The following is a 20,304-nucleotide window of genomic DNA, read 5'->3' as shown; positions in this document are numbered from 1 at the left end:
GTTAACACAGATAGCAAAGTCTTTGCAAGGAGCCAGGACCCAGTTTCACTTTCAACTATGGCATTCTCAATACAGTCCTATCCCTAACATGTGGGCAAAGAAATTCCCAGTGGGAACTTGGAATGAGGTTGGAAACTCTGAGGAGCGAGGCAAGAGTGTGACCTGGCTCCCTGGACCGCTGGCCTGGAGCCAGATCCTCTGCTCCTTTTCAGAGATGGAATTGAGGCAGAGAAGAACTCACAGAGAGAAAAGAGACTCTTTTTGTTTTGTTTGTTTGGTTTGTTGTTGTGTCGGTGGTGGTGGCTCTTGGAGAGAAGCGTTGCCGCGTATCATCCGGGCCATCATCGAATAATACTGTGGACTCTCCATTCTGGGCTGTACAGCAGGGCTAACCTGTGTCTACCGCACATCTCACTCGTTTTTTCCTGTAGTCAAGTCCCTTTCCCTGCAGGGTGTTTGGAGCCACTTTCTACATCAATATCATCAGACTTCCTTGTTAGTTTGGTGGCATGTTATTCCAGGACATATCAGAGGAGACCCTTCTTGGGAAGTAGGTGCAGGAAGCAGTAATAATACCTTAAAAAAACCTCTTTCTTCTTGTTTCAAGTTAATGTTTTTTAAATTTGATATCTATATTTTCCCACTGTGACTGGTTTTGGGTTGTGGGATTTTAAGGAAATTCTCAAAATACAAAGTTAATTATTTACTGAGTGCCAATGAGAGAGGGATACAGAAGGAGAAATGTCGTGGTCGTTGCCCAAAAGGAGCTTTTGTGTAGTTAGGAAATAAAGAAGGCACACACAGGACCATTAGTGAACAAAGCTCTACGACATGAGCTAATCGTTTGGAATCAACGAGTGCCTCAGTCAAACCACGAAACCAACCAGTGTGGATCGGAACTCCACCGAAAACAGGAACATGGCTGGGTCCCAAAAGGGTAGATGTGAGTATCTTTGTTGTTTCCCACCCAACACCCCCTCCTTCTTTTTATAATAATAATTCTCTGATTTTGCTCTGAGGGAACTAACTGCTCCTTTACCACTTTCAGCCCATGTGTTTCAGGTGATTTCGACTCCACTCTTGGCTCCATGGGCATGACATGACTCTAACGCTGAACCATCGGTGAATGCTGCTCCTCTGGCCACAGCTGGTTCAGGGATGAACACAGGACCCAGTTCAGGCTAATCAGAGCTAATAAGATTCAATACAAGGACTTTCTGAATTATCAGAGATGAGGCCTCTTTTTTTAATGGCAGCCGTTGTGCCTTCATAAGGGACAAGCACGCCTGAGAATGGAGCCAACTTAGGCAGGGAAGAGCTGAGAGATGGAGAGAAACTGAATCTGGTGACATCATTTGAGTCGCTGAATTCAGCTGTGTCTGAAACCATATTCTCTGTACATTTTAGTTATGTAAACCAAAACTTTCTCCTTTCTTTTCCTTTTTTAAGGAAGATTAGCCCTGAGCTAACACCCACTACGAATCCTCCTCTTTTTGCTGAGGAAGACTGGCCCTGAGCTAACATCTGTGCCCATCTTCTTCTACTTTATATGTGGGACACCTGCCAAAGCGTGGCTTGATAAGCAGTGCATAGGTCTGCACCCAGGATGCAAACTGGTAAACCCCGGGCCACCAAAGCAGAATGCGTGAACTTAACGGCTGCACCACCAGGCTGGCCCCAATACTTTCTCTCTTTTACTTAAAACATTTGGCTTGGGTTTCTGTCACTTGCAATGAAAAGAGACCCAACTTGCGCAACAGGACCGGGAGAGGCAGAAGGACAAAAGCAATCCAGTAAGAGGAAGGGCATGAGGGAGGGTAGAGAGGCGCAGGGATTACGCCATTCCGGAACAATGGTGGGGAGGCTTTCAGCCTTGGGACAGAGGCTGGTGCTAGGAAATGACTGTGGACGTTTAAAGAGGGTCAGTTCGTAACGAGTCTGGGGAGTCAGGCACAGACCTTCAGAGTCAGCGTGAAGACAGTGGGAGCTGCAGTAGGTTTGGATATGATGTTGTACATCTCTACTTTTGGTTGACGTAATTTCTTTTTCAGCATTCCTGGGAATGCCTAAAATATGGAATAGACACTCATCATAGATTTGTACTAATCAATATAAGTATGATAAATCAAATTAATTAGAGTTCAAACTAGTTAAACACTGAAACAGACAAGGCCACTTGATTTCCTTGGACTCACTTGTTTATCTTGTATGGGTGACAGACCTAGTTTATGATATATAAATCCATAAGTTAGCTTTCCGTGGGGGTTTCTTAATACTAAGGCATGATGTTTCACTCTTACTCTTTGAGCTGTTTTGTTCTTCAAATTCAGGGTCCAGAAGCTTCACTGTGACTGCCGGCAATGACATGGCATTTTGAGGAGGCTCTCTTTGCTTACGTTGACTCCTGTGGATCACGTGCACGTAAGAATGTTTTCTGACTCTTCCATTGACCATACTTTCCCTCTATGCTCCCTGGATGTCTCCCACCCTGCCGGCTTGCCTCTAATAGATGTGTTGAGGTGATAGACTTGTCACTGGCCACTGGTGGTCAGCCAGGAGTAAGCCACATCTTGGGCCTCTCCTGAGTATTTTCACCCTGGCTTAGTCCCAGCCATGGTCAATCCTTCGAGTTCCTCACCTCTTCCTAGAAAACCTCGGCTAGATCTCAGAGGCCTCAGATTTACTTTATAGCTCCTTGGCATAGACTTGGTCCCAGATCTGGTCAGAGATTTACACCAGCCCTGCTGACCTGCGTTGAAGGAAAATAGAGGTTCAGCATTGCTGTGCCTCCAGGGTATTACTGGACAGACCATTGAAAGGGTGAGATGTTGGTCTTACCTTCGTCGCTAAGATACTTGTTAGAAGGCCAGTCTGGAGTTCAGATTAGATTCCCCAAAGTGAAGTTAATGCTTATGTCTGCTTCAATACAGGGCCAGTTAATTACCATCCAGCAAAATGGCGTGGGCTTACACAAGGCCTTTCCAAGAAGGAGCTAATCAAGGGGAGGACAGGTGGCGGGGAGAAGGCGAGCTACGGAGTGGGCTCTCGTCCCCTTGATTTACAGAAGGAGGGCGACGGCGGGGCCTCTTGCTGCGTGGGACTCTCTCCCCATAAGAGAAGCACTCAGCTGAGGTGTGAGATATGAAAGACACAGCTGGCATCCACACATTCCCATGCTGTGGCCCCACCCATTCTGGAGCTCCGGGAGTCTCCTCGAAAGTACTTCAGCTCCCTGCTTCTGAGGAACACAGGTTCCTTTACCCTTCTCATGAGCAAGCTCTTGGTCCAGGCTCTTTCTGCACCAAGAGCTCAATACCACAGCAATCAGTCTTACGCTGGTGACATCTCTTTCTCTCTCTCTGGGATTTAACTGAGTGGAGTGGCTGGTATCACTTTCGAAGAAACACTGGGATCACCTGGCCTAGCTTTAAGGGAGATGTGATCTGGCTCCCAGCCTCAGCCAGGCTTCAACTCATTTCTCTTTTTCTTTCTTCTTCTCGGAGACTTTACACACTAATCTGACTTCTTTTCACTACAAAGCAGTCATTTCTTATACCTGTCTCTTAGGAAGTGGATCTTTTTTTTTTGTCTTAGATCAGTGTTTCTAAAACAGCATCAGCGCTCCCAGCAATACCTGGGCAGTGAATAAACAAGCACCCTCCCAGCCCCCAGCCCCACAAGGCATTGATTCAGAAGAGCTAGGACAAGGCACTCCGGGTGACTGTCATCACACTGTGCAGCATCTGAAAACCTATGCCTTCGAGGGACTTAGTACTTTGCTTGGCTCCATTTTGTCTTCAAACAGGTGAATTAAGCTCTTGAAAGGTTTTACGGAGATGGCGAAGCAGCTGAGAAGCAGAGGCTGGCTTGATGTGCGGCTGTGGGGTGAGATGAGCGATACTCCTTGGTCGGCCTGGCTCATCTTACTCGTCATTTCCTGCAGGAGAACAGCTTGAGTGGCTCTCTGCAATATGTCACCTAGAAGCAGGAAGCCATTCCGAACCCACGTGTTCCCAGCACTGAGTCATCTCTAAATGTCCTGAGCTTTCCAATGACCTTGCTGACAGAGCAAGTCAAAGTCAGGAAGCAGGTAAGCAACCTGCTTTGCTGTGCTGGCGAACATCTGTATTTTGATTTGACCTGTTCAATAGAGTGTAGTTAACTATTCAAACTCCATTTCACTCACTGGGACTTCGAAGTTGCTTTTGGAGTGGTATGGAGATGTTTGGAGATTTTTTCTTGCCTTGAGCTTTGTTTGGGGTTGGTTTTAATAAAAGACTTCAGGGGACAGCTATTCCAGAGGGAAATCTGTGTTGAGAGAGCTGAGTCATACTTGCTTAAAATGAATTCCCTTCAGGGATTGGATTTAAAATGTGACCATTTACTTAAAGACCATGTCTACTGCTTAACTTCACAAGGAGTTGCATCTCATGTAAAACCGTCAGATGCAAAAGGTATGTTTTAGAATGTGAAAAACTAGCACTCGCTGACTAATGTGGCTCCTTCAGGAAGGATTAGTGCCAGGCACACAGTAGGTGCGCATAAATGATCATTGCTGAGGGAGGAGTGGGATTTCAAGGATGAATTGAGATTCTACTGACTGAGGAACAGCTTTGTGTTTAGTGAGAACAGTAAAAATGTCCTCTTTATCTGCTGATGTTTATGAGTGAAATATTTCCTGATGGCCCTTAAGCGGTAAGTAACGGGTGTTTATAAGCTGACTCACTTTAAGCACTTTATGTTTTCCTTTGCTATAGCAATTGAAGATAATAAAAAGCATTGTTGCCTGGACAGCAGCTGTGGTTTTATTCCCAGAAAGGATGGCTCTGCTGAGCTCACTATCTTTCATAGTATCAGCTGGTGCTGTTCATGCGCGGCAAACACAAGCAATTCCTCTTTCAATGAGGTGGAAAGTGTTACATGTTTGACGATGAAGGTTTAAAGTTGTTGATTAGGCAAATTAAGCTGTCTGACTGCTTTCTGACTGTTCTGTACGGGCGGCTGATTTTCCAAAGGCTAATTTTCAACAGAGATTCTTGAAGCTGCTACAACCCTTCCATTAAAAAACCCAAAAAACCCCCTGTAATTTAAAGAAAATGATGCCTACGGGAGTGGATTATTTGGGGTTTTAGGAAGTTGAAATGACAGCCTTGTTAACTGTAGCTGTCTTTCTACAAAACTTTAAATTGAAGTTTCAACATGGGGAAGGCTTTGAATGAGACATTGATATTTTCTACCCATTTTTTAAAAGAATACACTTGTGAGAGGAAGTGGAGCTTAATACACTATTATTTTAGCTAAGTAAGACAAGTGCACACTGTCCCTGAGAGGGGCTGGGAGGTCTCCAGGAGGTCCTGAGTGGAGTCTCCAGGAATTGTGGGCAAATGCCCCAGAGTCGGGTATGAGGAAGTCAGTGTCAGGTGCTTCTGTCTTTCTAAGCGCCTCTGGGGACAACTTGACCTACAAATACCCGTTCTCCTCCTTCCCTGATCTTACTGAGGCTGCATGAACGAGGTGCTGCCACATCATCATCATGCTGCAAACCAGCTGTGCACCAAGGGGAGCAAAATAGGCCTTAGAAAGAGGCCATTTGAGCAAGGTGTTCTTCATTGTCAACTGAGGGGAGAAAACTGTACAATGTAAAGAAGTGCCCAGGGCAGGGATGGCACATGCTCTTTCAGGCGAAGGCTATTTCTTCACAAGAAATGAGGTCTAAGCTATGTTTATGGAAGTGTACATTTATCATGCAGATGAGAGACGGTCTTCATGGTAAAGAGCAATATTGCCTTCAGAGAAGCACTTTAGGGAAAACCATTCTCGTCCCACTTTATCCCTTCCTCTCTGTCCCCCACTTCCCTGCACCCATCAGACCAGAGCAAATATCCCTCCTCAGCCTCGTTTAGTGCATAATAGAGTTTTCTTTTGGATGCCAGCCACATGCAAGAGGTAGAAAGATAGCTGAAAACTCGAGACCATAGCGTGCCCCTCTCCTTGTGGAAATCTGGTTGAGAAAAAAAAGATGATACACTGAAGTTGTGAAAATTTCAAAACACAAGACAGGACCTAGAATCTTTAATACATAATTTAACTGTCTCTGGTAGGTTTTTAATTGAAATATATGTTAATTTTGGAGTAATTTGTATTTCTATAATATTGTTTTTCCTATCGAAGAACATAGCACACATCTTTCCACTTCTTCAGATCCTATTTTGTGTCTTTCAAAAGGATTTAAAATTTTCTTCATATAGAATTCTTGCTAAATTTACTCCTAGGTTTTTTATTTTTTTCTTTTTTTGTGAGGATTGGCCCTGAGCTAACATCTGTTGCCAATCTTCCTCTTTTTGCTTGAGGAAGATTGTGGCTGAGCTAGCATCTGGGGCAGTCTTCCTCTATTTTGTATGTGGGACACTGCCACAGCATGGCTTGATGAGCAGTGTGTAGGTCCACGCCTGGGATCTGAACTGTCATCCCTGGGTCGCTGAAGCAGAGCACATGAAGTTAACCACTGCACCCCCGGACCAGCCCCACTTCTAGGTTTTTTTTCTCTTTATTGTCATTAACAATAGAAGTTCCTTCCCATTTCCATTTCTCAATGATTATTGCTAAACAGGGAAAAATGTTTGATTTTAAAAGATTATCCTGCACTTAACCACCTTATTAATTCATATAAATTTTCTCTTGGTTTTTTTATACAGTCTTGTCAGTAAAGGGATTAACCTTATTTTTCCAATGATTTTTACATAGTATTTAATTTTTCTAAAATTTGTGTGGCATTTGCTAGCATCTTCAAAATAGCGAATAATAATTGTGATAGCCATCATCTCTGTCTAGTTCTTGGTATTGAGGAAAATGGCTTTATTTTTTCATTATTTATAATGATATCTGCTATTGATTTTTGATAAATAACTTTTATTACATTTAAGTACTTGCCATTTTACTTAATATCTCTATTAGAAATACTGGGCTAACTTTGAGTCTTTTTTCCCTGCATTTATTGATATTGCATGGTGTTTCTCCTGTAGTTTTTTGATATACTTTGTTATGTCAATAGATTTTCAAATGTTGGACCTCCCATCTCTTCCTGGAATAAGTTCTATTTGATCATAATATATTATTATTTTCATGCATTGATGGATCCTATTCCACAATATTTTATTTAGAAGATTACATAAAATGAGTCTAAAATAAGTATTTCTAAATGATCTAGGTTAGAACCTCTTTGGCAGCTTTATACGTAAACATGTAAATATTTGAAGTTGTGCCTGCAACGGTTTTCCTTCGCACAGCCACTGGTGCGACCTTGTCCATTCCTCAAGGCTCACCCAGTGCTGTCTCATCTGTGAAACCTTCCTTTGTCTTGGCCCTACTACATGAAAACACTTCTTATGCCAAATATTCTTGACATGTTGTAACATCAAAGCGTAATTTTCAAACATTTAACATGACACTTATATAAGTACATAGTGAGCGCTTGTCAAAGATTTATTTAACTCGTTAATGAGGGGACCACAGTATGAAAAACTGGTTCAAAAAATTCTCTGATGAACAGAGAATTCTATAATTTTTGCGGGATGGCATGCTAAAATAAGTTGTCTAAGTTAGAGACAAAACTGGTCAGTGTCCTAAAGGGCAATAAAGTCTTACTATTTGGGGTTATTTTTTTCTACTGAACAGAAATCATTTGCATCTCTGCTGGACAAAAATCTATAGGTTTTTACATAACCTCATAGAATCAATATTAAATAGCAAGTCAAAGAAAGGTACAGTCTCCCAGAGAAATAAATAATCCTTGGGTGGGCCTGTTAGATGATGTTCACATACGACATTGAAAGGAGAAAGCCAAATGCCATATGATTTCACTCATATGTGGAAGATAAACAACAAACAAACACATAGACACAGAGAACAGATTGGTAGTTACAAGAGGGGAGGAGGGTCGTGGGGGGGCACAAGAGGTAAAAGGGCACATGTGTATGGTGATGGATGGCAGTTAGAGTTTGGGTGGTGAACATGATGTAGTCTACACAGAAATCAAAATATAATGATGTACACCTGAAATTTATATAATGTTATAAACCAATGTTACCTCAATTAAAAAAAATTTATGAAACAAACAAAAAGAATATGCAGACTTCCTTTTTGGATACTTTTTCCTTAACAGTAGTAAATAGCACAAAAGGACAATCTACTTTATATTTCAATTATTTGCATGTCTGACCTATGTCAGCTTGGGGTAGAGGAAAGCACATGGATTTTGAATATGTCACACAATCTAAGGCTTGAATCTGGACTTTGTAAACCCAACCCTTACCAGGCATCGTTTGTGCTGTTGGAGAACGGGTTTGGGAAGCTTGGAGGCATAATAAAAATAGATTTAGGGCTTGGAAGCATCAGGAGAAAGCACACGTGGCACATCTCTGGCATTCTCATAGTAACATGGTGGCAACTCTCATGGTAAAAACTCAGTATGACCACATTTCACCAGCCTGAGGATACAAACAGGGTCACAAGGATGCCAGTAAGCCACAGTTCCTGTTTTTGCGTTTAATTGCCTAGGTAGCACTTTCCATATCCTTGCAAAGGGACCCTTTCCCCTAATATTTCTGGGTTTCCTCCAAAGGGGTGCCCATTTGACCACAATCAATATGACAGGCACAGTCGTCCCAACATATTCTCCTTCTGGGCCTTGGGCTTCTCTTGGTGGTCTCTCCCGCTCCTGATGCCCTTTGAAGCTCCCCATGGCAATGGAGAATGCTGGAGAATGGAGAAACCAAGGGGGCTTTCTTCTGAGGCGCCCAGAGCCAATAAGCTGTCTTTTTACCACTTCCAGCTGCCTATTCCCTTTCCGCCTATAACTGGGTATCTTAACAGGACGGCTCCTTCTGAGAAATAGAGTTTGGAGACACTTTGTTTACTCAAGGACAGTGTACTTGGATTCACGTGTGTGAGCTCTTGCTTTAGGGTAAAGGAGATTTTAAACAGCTATTACTCAGTTGTTATTTGAGTGCTAATTGGTACCAGCTGCTATGGATAATGATACAAAGGAACATTCCTGACCCTTAAGAAGCTGGTTCCAACTATCTAGTTTAAGTAGGATAAACATACCAAAGGGTCAAGTAATTTTGTAAAAATTAAGAAATTGAGTGAAACGCTATAGGATGTGAACCCAGCCCACGGCATTTGCTGTTAGGCTCTCAGTGGCAATGCGGGGTCACTGTCCTACATTGTTAGAGACAACAGTGAAATTGAAGGAAGTTTTTTCTTCAGAGAGAGCTCGAGTAGGGTTTATAGACTTAGCATGAAGATGGTTTTGTGTTTAAATATGAAATGTCTAGGAATTCATGCTGAAATCTTCCTGCCTCCCTGGCAAGATGTTTTTGATTTTTGTTTTTTTTTGCCTGGCAAACATATTGACTTGGAAAAACAATTCAAGAGCTCTTGTCGTGCCAACATGAATGTGTGTCGTGTACCATGTGTCTTGTCTGATCTTGTAAATCCTTCACTCCTGTCTTCGAAACACAAACATGCAGTTTCTTTAGCTAATTAGTCACTGCATTGCACTCTTTCATTAAAAAGAACAGTGGATTTACAACTATAAAGATTAAGCATGAAGTTATGGGGAGGCAAAGATGTTGAAGTATAAGAGGTTTTCAGTGTGCAGGAGGACAAAAAGTTGTAGCTTTTGAAGTAAGTACTAACCAGAAACTACATCCGTCCTGAATGAAGGCGTTTCTTTGCTTTCAGAATTATTGAGTAGGACTGTTCAGGTTAGAAGACTTATCTTTGATGAGAAAGCAAATCGCCATTATTTTTTAAAAGTCTTTCTATGACACAGATTTGTTGCTGAGTCATGTCACATCCCCTTTGTTTTATGATGAATCTGTCTAACCGGGAAACTGAAAAAACAAAGAGGGCCTGGGCTTCCCTTCAGGTGAATTGAGTTAGGACCTCTGGGGCAGGTGCTGCTCTTCCTGTATCAGTATGTTTTAAAAATCCCTCCAGAGTGAGCCCTGAGGATCTAGTGGTTGAAGTTCAGCTCACTCAGCTTTGGTGGCCTGGGTTCGGTTCCCAGGTGTGGAATCACACTGCTCATCTGTCAGTAGCCATGCTGTGGTGGTGGCTCACATAGAAGAGCCAGAAGGACTTACAACTAGAATATACAACTATGTCCTGGGGCTTTGTGGGCAGGAGTGGAGAGGGGGTAGGAAAGAGAGAGAGGAAGACTGGCAACAGATGTTAGCTTAGAGTGAATCTTTCTCAGCAAAAAACCCAAATCCCTCCAGGTGATTTCAATGGGCAGCTAGGGTAGAGAATCTTGGCCCTATCCCAGCTACACCACGAGATGTGGTTATGTTTACCTGGTTGTCTTGGAATTAATGAGTGTTGTGTTGGCATCTCTTTATCGCAGCATCTAAAGCTTGTATAACCCAGACACTAGGCCCTTATCATAGGTGGGGGCGGGGAGTCAAAGTAACAACACATCTGGCTGGGTCCACCTGCAGAATTCTAATGAATGTTCAGTCCTTCACTTTGAGTGGTGGATTCTGAAATGGTTGGATTCTACCTGGTGATAGAGAATAGGTCTGGTTTCCTCGTCCCTGAACCTCATTCATGGGAATGCCTCCTAGTGGGCATTTGTTTGTCGTAACTTCTGTTGTATAGAAAAATTTCTGTGGTCAAATATGTCTTTCTTTATGTATGTGATTTTTACCTTTTTATTATACCTGAGCTTCTTCTGCCCCAAGATAGTATTGACCTATGATTTCCAGTGGTACTTCTGATCATTTTTTTCATCTATATCTTAAATTCATATGAAAAGTATTTGAAGTAGTCTTCTATTTTCTTCCTGAAAAGTTGGCCAATGTTCCACTGTCATTTACTGACATCTTTATCAATTTTCCATTGATTTGAAATGACACTGGCCTATTTCTTTGTTTATATTTGAATCTTTCTTCTAGGCTTTCTCCTCTATATCTTTGATCTTTTATTGTTCCAAAATTGTGTTGTTTCTGACTTTGAAAAAAATGTCTTTAGTGTTTAATGATTAAATAAGATGTTGGCATGGAAAGTCTGAGAAGATCTTTATCAGAAGAAGGTATTTGTTTTCTTAATTTTTAAGAATTGTTAAAATCTGTAACGGTTTTATGAATTTTATAATGATCATATAGTTTTTCCAACATATGTGATGAATTATATTAATAATGCCTGATATGAAACCATCCTTGCATTTTTGGCATAAAGCTATGTCATCATGGATCAATCTTCTAACATAGGGCTGGATTTTATTTTTCTGAAATAGTTTGCATTATAATGGAATTTAAAAAAATTATTTGACAGAACCCAGCAATTACTAATATTGGCAATTTGTATAGAAAATGAGTTTCAAGGTATAAGGAGTAAATGGGTATAAGGGAGCAGAGGCAGTCAGTCTTAAAAAGAAAAGTGAGGAATAAAAATGAATTTCCAGTTTAATCCTTCTCAAGAGTTATAAGCTTAACCTGTATGTTGAAGGAGCAACACATTTAAGGTGTAATCAAGAGTACTTTTATTCATGTGCCATCCCTTATTTAAATGCATTCTGTGAGGATAGTTTTCCCTTTACCTTTGGCTCAAATCTCTGGCTCAGACATGAAGTCTACTCTTACTCAAAGAGTCTCATTTCAGTGAACACAGTATTGAGAATCGTGAAATAGTGAAAACTAGGTTAAAATTCCTCCTCTGTGTCAGCTCCGGCCTTCAGTTGGAGCGGTGGATCTGGCTGGACTGTTGGTTTTTCCCTCTTCACCCTGCGGCTTCTTTTCCTCTCCCCTCTTTTTAGCCGAGGCTCCTTATCCCTCCAACTTTGAAATATGGAGACTGGAGAACAGGGCAAGGAGCAGGAAAGGTGTTACTTGCCTGGCCCCAATTTATGAAGACCTTGGCTTCTTCAAGCCTCTCATGGGGGCTTGGGGCTTCCCCGCTGAACACTAACAACATCTCATCTGTTGTTCAGTAACGAATACATTTTCTCCAGCCGGGTACTTAACATTCCCCCTTCCATCTTTCAAGTCTCTCAGGACAACTTTAGCCTTTTTGGGCTGGGGTCCTCACCCCTCCAGGCAGCCCTCTTGGGTGAGTTCTAACACCTGACCATCTCTAGCCCAGGATAAGTGCTACGCTGGGATTGCAGACTGTTGTGGACCGAATAAGTCCCCACCCCCCAAATTCACATGTTGAAACCTTAGTCCCCAGTGTGATGGTATCAGGAGGTGCGGCCTTTGGAGGTGACTAGGTTTAGATGAGGTCATGAGGTTGAACTCCCGTGATGGGATCAGTGCCTTTATAAGAAGGGACACTGGAGAGCTTCCTTCCTTTTCCTCTCTCCGCCACGTGAGGACATAGTGAGAAGGCACCACCTACAAGCCAAGAGGAGGGATCTACTGGAACTTGACCATGCCATCGTCTTGACCTTGGGCCTCCCAGCCTCCAGAACTGTGAGACGTCAGTGTCTGTTGTCTAAGCCACCAGTTTGTGGCATTTGTTATAGCAGCCCGAGCTGATGAAGACACAGCCTGTTTAAATGCAGCTGTCGTGCCCGCTCTTTCTTTAGAGCAGGGGCTCCAGCCGCAGCCTCTCCCTTTCAGCCTGGTGACTGACACTTATCTGGGAACTCTACTGTGTGTCCCCAAACCCAAGGGATACATATCAAGCCCACCAGGTGATCTTCTTGAAGACCCTCGCAGGAGGTTTGAGGAGAGTTAAGGACCCACTTCCCTAGGCTCCTAATCCACCATCAGTTCTCTCTAGAGTTTTCTCTCCATTTAGCTTCCTATTCTTCTAAAAGGCTGGAGGTGTTGGGTAAGCCAAGGGTTGCAAAACTGGCTCAGCAGCCTCTTTCAGAAGCCCTGCACAGCTGAGCCCACAGCTGGGCTGTGACAGTAGCAGGTGCCTATCTCCCCGAGGTCTCAGCCTAAACAGACACAGGAGTCCTATTTTCATATCCTGTTACACAAGAGAATATTTGTCTCATTACTTTGAATTAGGTATTTGAGTAAAGATAGCCTAGAGAAAAGAGAAAGAAAGGGCCATTCAGGAACAGTTAGGGATCCAACTTTGAAACTCTGGAGTAATTCAGTATCATCTTATCTGGACCACATCAAAATCGGACGGTTTTAGCCTGCACTGGATCTTTCTTTTTCTCTTTATCAGCCACGGACTCCTCATTCCCTCTATTAGTCTTTGCCTGACATTTTTTGAAAATCCCTCTATTAAAATTCATGTCTCCTTCTTCATCTTCCTCCTGGTGAGTCTTCTGCTTCCTGATGTAGCTCCTTTTACCTATTTCTTAAATCTGGGTTTTCAAAGTGTTTTCCAGAATACTATTCCTGAGAAAGAAGCCACAAAAACAATGATATGTAATTCCATTTACTTGGTGAACGCAGCACACATGCCAGATCCGTCTTTTGGTGACTGAAAATGCGTACAGCATACCAGAGGGTTGAGAAGTCCTGCCCTAAAGAAATTGGTTTAACTTTTTAAAGCCAAGTGCTTCTCCACCTTATTTGACTATAGACTGATAACGTCACTCTCGTTCCTCTCGTAGGACTTGTGTTCTCCACAGGACGTACCTGGGAAATACCGATTTCTACCACACCACTTTGCCATCGAGCTCTTGGTAGGACGTTGTCTTGGTTGTGTGTGATGTCAAAGGGAGCTCAGCGAAGAGTGAGTGGCTATTGCCTTCTTGTGAATTTATCCCGTTTGGATCTCTGAGCTTTCTCTCAAATCGTACCCTGTTGATCTTTGCTTGTGAATTCCCTTTCATAATTTCCATTTTAGAGTTTCATTAATCATAGAAATTTCCCATATTTCCAATTGCATTAGTTATTTCCTCAGAATGATAATTTCCCCAGTTTTTCCTTTATTCAGTATCTTATTAGTCATCCTCTTAGGAAAACATTTATTTCTTTTCTTCTTCTTCTTCTTTCTTTTTTTGCTGAGGAAGATTCACCCTGAGATAACATCTATTGCCAATCTTCCTCTTTTTTTTTTTAATGTGAGCCACCACCACAGCATGGCCACTATGGACAAGTGGTGCGGTTTGGCGCCTGGGAACCGAACGTGGGCTGCTGATGCGGATAGTGCCAAACTTTAACCACTAGGCCAGCAGGGCTGGCCCTAGAACAACATTTTTAATCATGTTTTTAGTAGACAAGTAGTATATATTTATTTTAGAAAAATTAGAAAATACACATAAGCAAAAGAGAAAATGATCACCCATAATCCCATCTGCCCTAGAGATAACTGTTCGCTTTTGGGATAAATGTTTCTAGATTACTTTCTCTGTGTGCACAGAGGTCCACTCTGTACATACTATTTTTATGTATGGATATATATCTCTCCATACATGTCAAATATACTTCTATAAGACTTTTATCATGGCATCACATTCTATTAGATTCTGTAATTTAATTGATTTCCTATATAGGTATTGTGGATGCCATTCCAATCTTTCACAATTATTCACAAGTCTGGTGAAGATTTTTTTTGCCTAAATCCTCGCAAACATCTTTGATTATTTCCTTAGGTTCCAGCAATTGGAATTGATTAATGGACATTTAGGTAAAGAGAATGCACAAAACTCTGAGTCTAGCTGTGTGTTCCTAAAATATCCTTTGCAGAAGGCATATCAATTCACTATCCTATTTAAATAATATTAACATATTTAAAACATTTTTGTTTTAATACATGTCAGATATTGTCAACAGTGTTATCTTTCTCAGGTTGTTAGCTCTTGTGTAAAGGATGGTGTGATAGAGGGAACATGGAATTCCACAGATTTGGGATAAAATCGGTCTGTGTGACTTAAGATAATTTATTTAACCTCTCCAAGCCTCAGTTTCTTTGTCAGTAAAATTGGGATAAAAGTTTCACATCAGGTTACCTGTACCTAAACAATAGACAGCCAATTATTTCTCCAGCAAAAATTGTAACCACGGACCTTCTAGGATCGGTTCAAACTGACCCCATCTTATCAACAGAAGGTTCTTCAAGGGCAAGCCAAAAATTTGTGAGTCTCATAGCCAGACCATGCACAGAGGAGAAAATCTTGACTTGAAATGACCGTGGAACCAAAGATTCTCCTCCCTACGGAACCAAAAGACCAAGACCCCGCTGGAACTTGAAAGTCAGGACCTTATCGGAAGGGAGGGGTCTGTTGTCCAGGAAAATCCTGTGTTAAAGCCTCTTCCACACCTTACCATAAATATTTAAAACCTGACATAAATGTTTAAAGCCTGCCAGTTGAAACCTGCCCTCCCAGCATTTCCACGTACCAGCCCGTTCTCCCTAACCTCTTAAATTTTGCCCCAAATCCTAAATCGAGGAGACATATCTGAGAGCTTTCTGCCTCCTGTCTCCTTGCAGATTGGCCTCACAATAACGTGTTTTCTTTTCCAAAAGCTGATGCCGCAATACTTAGCTCTTTATGTGCATTGGACAAGAGAACCCCAAATTTGTGCAGTAACAAAATGGGCAATTCAGCAAAGAATTGCAGTTCAGGGTCTGCAGCCATGGCAAGCCGAGTGCAAGCCCCCCGCAGCAAGGGAGAAGAGACTTTTATGGAGGGGAGAGGAGGTTGGGAGGGCTGTTGCAAACAAAGGGTTGGAGGTATAGTGGCTTTTCACTGGCTGAGTTGTGACAGTCTCTCGTCGGCTGAGCTTCTTGCCCGTGAAGAAGAGGATGTCTTCCTTCTCCCTTCTGGGCTCTGCTCTCAGTGTAGGGCATGAAAGCTCCCCCTTTCCGCCTCCTGACTGCATTTTAATGAGGTTTCTGTTTATTAGTTTCCACAGGGTACTGGGAGATTATATTTTGCACACAGAAAATGTCCAATTAAATACCTTATACATACACATAGATCACTTACGTAATGCCTTTATATTCTAATTGTATGCCATATTTTCTCCCATCTAATGATCAAAACCCTAGGGAGAATCATTGTTTCCACTTTACTCAGACATGAAGAGGACAGGCACTCACCAAGTGCTTTCACTGTCAGAGACACGCAAAACCTTGCTCAACAGGAAGAACTCTAGTGTGAGAAATATTGGTTTAGTCCCAGGAGTAAATGACAAGAGAGCTGATGTCTGGATTCTGTTGCCTCCTGTGATGTTAAGATATAATAGGAAATATATATTTGGTCTTTGTCCCTGGTTCCTAGTACGGATCTTCTAAGACTCTTCCTTCCTGAGTGGTGGGGGTGAGAGGACCACTTCTTGTTATTCATAATAAGCCTTTCACCATACCTTACTTCATGCTAATGAAGTGACTCTTCCAGGTTGGCGGCTGGCTGCCAGAGGAACCAGCCATGTGATCAGAGGGTTGTAACTTTCAGCCCCACGCCCTGACCTCGGGAAAGGGGAGAGGGTCTGGGGATCAAGCTAATAACCAATAGCCAGTGATTTAATCAATCATGCCTATGCAACGGAACCTCCAGAAAAACCCTAAACAAAGGGACAGCTTCTGAGTGAATATATTGAGTTGCTGGGAGGATGGTATGCCTGGAGAGGCCATGGAAGCTCTGTACTGCTCACCCCCATACCTTGCCCTATGCCTCTCTTCTCTCTGGCTGTTCCTGAGTTATGTCCTGTATAATAAACTGATAGTAGTAAGTAAAGTGTTTTCCTGAGTACTGTGAACTATTCTAGCAATTATTGAACACACGGAAGGGGTTGTGGGAACCCCTGATTTGTAGTCAGTCGGTCAGAAGTAGGGGTGGGGCAGACTTGTGATTGAGGTCTGAAGTGGAGGCGGTCTTGTGGGACTGAGCCTGTAACCTGTGGGGTCTGAGCTAACTGGGTAGTTTGTGTCAGAATTGAAATAAACTGTATTTGGTGTCCACAGAGAATTGGAGAATTGCTTGCTGTGGAAAACTCACACATTTGGTGTCAGAAGTGTTGGGAGTAGAGGAATAGTTTTTCTCTTGCCTTCCATCTGGCTCCAAGCCTGATGTGCTATGTGGTTCAGTTAGGCCTTGGTCACAGGGTGAGTGTGTAAATAGAATAAATTGCCAGAATAAATCAATGAATGACTGAATAGACTCTATGAAATGCCTCTTGAAGGAAGTAAAGAGAAGATAGATGAGAATTGCACTGCACAATGTGCAGTAAGCCATGAGCAAATACAGACTAAAAATATAAAAAGATTATATTAGATAACAGATTTATAACAAGAAATTGAGTCATCCCAAAGTGTTACACAGTGTTATACCTTCATAGATACTGTGCCTTTCTACCAATTTCCAGAGAAAGAATGAAGAGTCTGACCAGGATGAGAATCATCATGTATACTGGCATTGGGGAACCTTGGCTGTGACCTGGATCCCTTTAGACAAGGTCTAGATCCAGCCCCTAAAAGAGCTGTAGGGTCATTTGGAAGACAGGAGAATTCTAATCAAGTAAGAACTCATCACTCACTCATCAATAAATTGGGTAAGTTTTTGTATTTGTGGAGCCATTTTGTTATATGTTCCATGGTATCTGAGATTCTCCTTGACAGGACAACATTAGGGATGCCTGGTGGATCAGTGCAAAATCTAACATTACTGTAAGCCATTTGTTTTTATTGTGGTGAAACGTATATAACATAAAATTACCATTCCAACCATCTTAAGTGTAGGATTCAGTAACATTAAGTGCATTCATGTTGCTGTGCAACCATCACCAGCATCCATCTCCAGAACCTTTTCATCATCCTAAACTGAAACTCTGTACCCATTAAGCAATAACTGCCCAATCTCCCTCTCCTCAGTCCCTGGTAACCATGATTCTACTCTCTGTCTCTATGAATTTGACTGCTCTATGTACCTCGTATAAGTGGACTCATACAATATTTGTCCTTTTGTGCCCAACTTATGTCACTTAGCATAATGTCTTCAAGGTTTATGCATGTTGTAGTGATATCGAACCTGAGGTAAGTTCGCTCACCCGTTGCACAGCAAGCCAATCTCTGACACTGGGTGTAATGGAAGAAAGTAGGAATTTTATTATTGCACAGCACTGAGCAAGGAGAAAGGGCAGCTAACGCTGAAATCCCAAACTCCCCAAAAAGCTAAAAGGAGGGGTTTTTATTTGGGGTTTTAGGGAGGGGAGGGGGAGCATCTGGCCTTGCTGGTCGGAGCTTTCCCACCAGCCTGTCTTTGGTCTTGAGACTACTTGCAGAGAGGAAGGAGCCCGTGACCTTGCTGGTCAGCAGCTTCCCCACCAGCCTGTGTCTCTTTGCCGGGAGGAGATAATGAATACAGGTGCTTGTCCTTGGTGGTGTCCATCTCCATGGAGGATAGTGGATTCTGAAGCCAGGAAGCCAGGGAGTAAGCAGGGAAAGAGAGTTTTGGTTTTAGCCCAATATATGCTGAGTTTAATGTAGGAAACTGATATCAGGGTTGGTATCAGTAGCATGTATGAGAATTTCATTCCTTTTTCAGGCTGAATAATTTTCCATTGAATGTATTGGTTTATCCATTCATCTGTCCACAGACATTTGGCTTTGTGAATAACGCACTATGAACATGGGTGTACAAAAATCTGATTGAGTCCTTGTGCTATGGACTGAACTATGTCCCCTCCAAATCCATATGTTGAAGCCCTAACCCACAATACGATTGTATTTGGAGATAGGTCTTTAGGAGATAATTAAGGTTAAATGGGGTCATAAAGGCGGGGCCCTGATCTGATAAGATTGTGACTTTATAAAAAGAGGAAGAGAGCCCTGACCCAACCATGTGAGGACACAGCACGCAGGTGGCTGTCTGCAAGCCAGGAGGAGATTCTCACCAGATACCAAACCCTGCTGGACTTTGATCAGGGACGGGGCTCCAGAACTGTGATAAGATAGACTTCCACTGTTTAAGCCACACAGTCTATGGTATTTTGTTATGGCAGCCTGAGCTGACTAAGACATCCTGCTTTCAATTCTTTTGGTTGTATACTCAGAAGTGGAACTGATAGAGCATATGGTAATTCTGTGTTTAATTTTCTGAGGAATTGCCATACTGTTTTCCATAGTAGCTGCATCCTTTCAGCTTCCCACCAGCAATGCACAAAAAAAGGTTCCAATTTCCTCACATCTTTGCCAACACTTATTTCTGGTTATTTTGATAATAGTCATCCTGAGGGGTGTGAAGTGGTATTTCATTATGGCTTTGACTTGCATTTCTCTAATGATTAGTGGCCAATTAGTGGCATTGGCCATTAGTATATCTTGGGAGAAATGTCTATTCAAGTCCTTTGCTTATTTTTTAACTGGGTTGTTTTTTCTTTGTTGAGTTGCTGTAAGTCATTTTTAAAAGAATAATATTGGATAGAAAGTATCTTTTTAAGCAAAGCTCCCCATTTTCCATATAATACTGATTTTCTGGAATTTCCTTGCTATGCTTAAATTTCATTTTTTCCTGTTAGAATTTTTTCATTGATTTTTTTTTACGATTACTGGGAAACTGAGATTTTTATCTTAGCATCTGTGTTGTGAAATGCTGATGACTGTACTTTCTGGTACGTGGTCTAATTTAGTTGCTAGTTGGGCAACCCATTTTGGCTAATTGGCCAAACCATATCTTAAAAAGCCAACATTTTAGAGGATAAAATTCATATCTTCTGTTTAATTTTTCAAATTATTTAAATAGTGATGTCCTCTAAGATCTTATAATACAGTAAATCTCTGTCTTACCAAATTGTATATGAGAAGAGGCAGCTCATGACCCTCAATGGAGAAATAGCTTATCATCAGGGTGTTTTTTTGTCTAAGAGTAGATGACTTAGACTAAATTTTTTGCCATGATAAGAGTGCGTACTGAGCTGTGTATTGTTTCCCAGGGCTGCTGTAAAAAGCTCCACAACCTTGATACCTTAAAGCAGCACAGATTTATTCTCTTACGTTCCTGGAGGCTCAGAAGCCCCCAAGCAGTTTCTGTGAAATCAAGATGTCGCCGGCCACACTCCTCCCAAGGCTCTAGGGAAGAATGTCTTCCCGTGTCTTTTCCAGCTTCAAGGATTGCAGCATTCCTGGCAATCCTTGTTGTGTGGCCTCTTCCTCCATTCTCAAAGCCAGCGGCGCAGCATCTTACTCCAGCTGTCGCATGGCTTTCTTGTTCCCGGTGTGTGAACTTGCCTTCTGCCTAATTTTTATCAGAATACCTGTGATTGCACTGAGGAGACACCTGGATAATCCAGGCCCCTCTCCCATCCTGGGATCCTTAAATTAATCACGTCTGTAAAGCGTCTTTCTTGCCATGTAAGGTAACATTCACAGGTTTCAGGGAGCAGGATATGG

The 20,304-nt window shown here is 42.2% G+C and overlaps 1 long non-coding RNA gene across 2 annotated transcripts in view; it reads left to right on the top strand.

Annotated features, from left to right (window-relative positions):
• Positions 1-3,805: 3,805 nt before the first annotated feature.
• Positions 3,806-20,304, top strand: part of LOC123285585 (uncharacterized) — a 76,966-nt gene continuing 60,467 nt past the window's right edge. Inside the window, exon 1 of one of the 2 annotated variants that reach the window (XR_011503135.1) lies at positions 3,806-4,090. This is a non-coding gene — a long non-coding RNA (uncharacterized lncRNA). Of the gene's footprint in view, positions 4,091-17,329; positions 17,469-20,304 lie in introns of those variants that run through there. The other variant, XR_011503137.1, reaches the window with a different exon arrangement.

The sequence above is a fragment of the Equus asinus genome, chromosome 5 (genome assembly GCF_041296235.1).
Source record: "Equus asinus isolate D_3611 breed Donkey chromosome 5, EquAss-T2T_v2, whole genome shotgun sequence".
Classification (NCBI taxonomy): Eukaryota; Metazoa; Chordata; class Mammalia; order Perissodactyla; family Equidae; genus Equus; species Equus asinus.
Note: the sequence above shows the minus strand (reverse complement) of the source record. Positions and strands in the feature narration are given on the sequence as shown.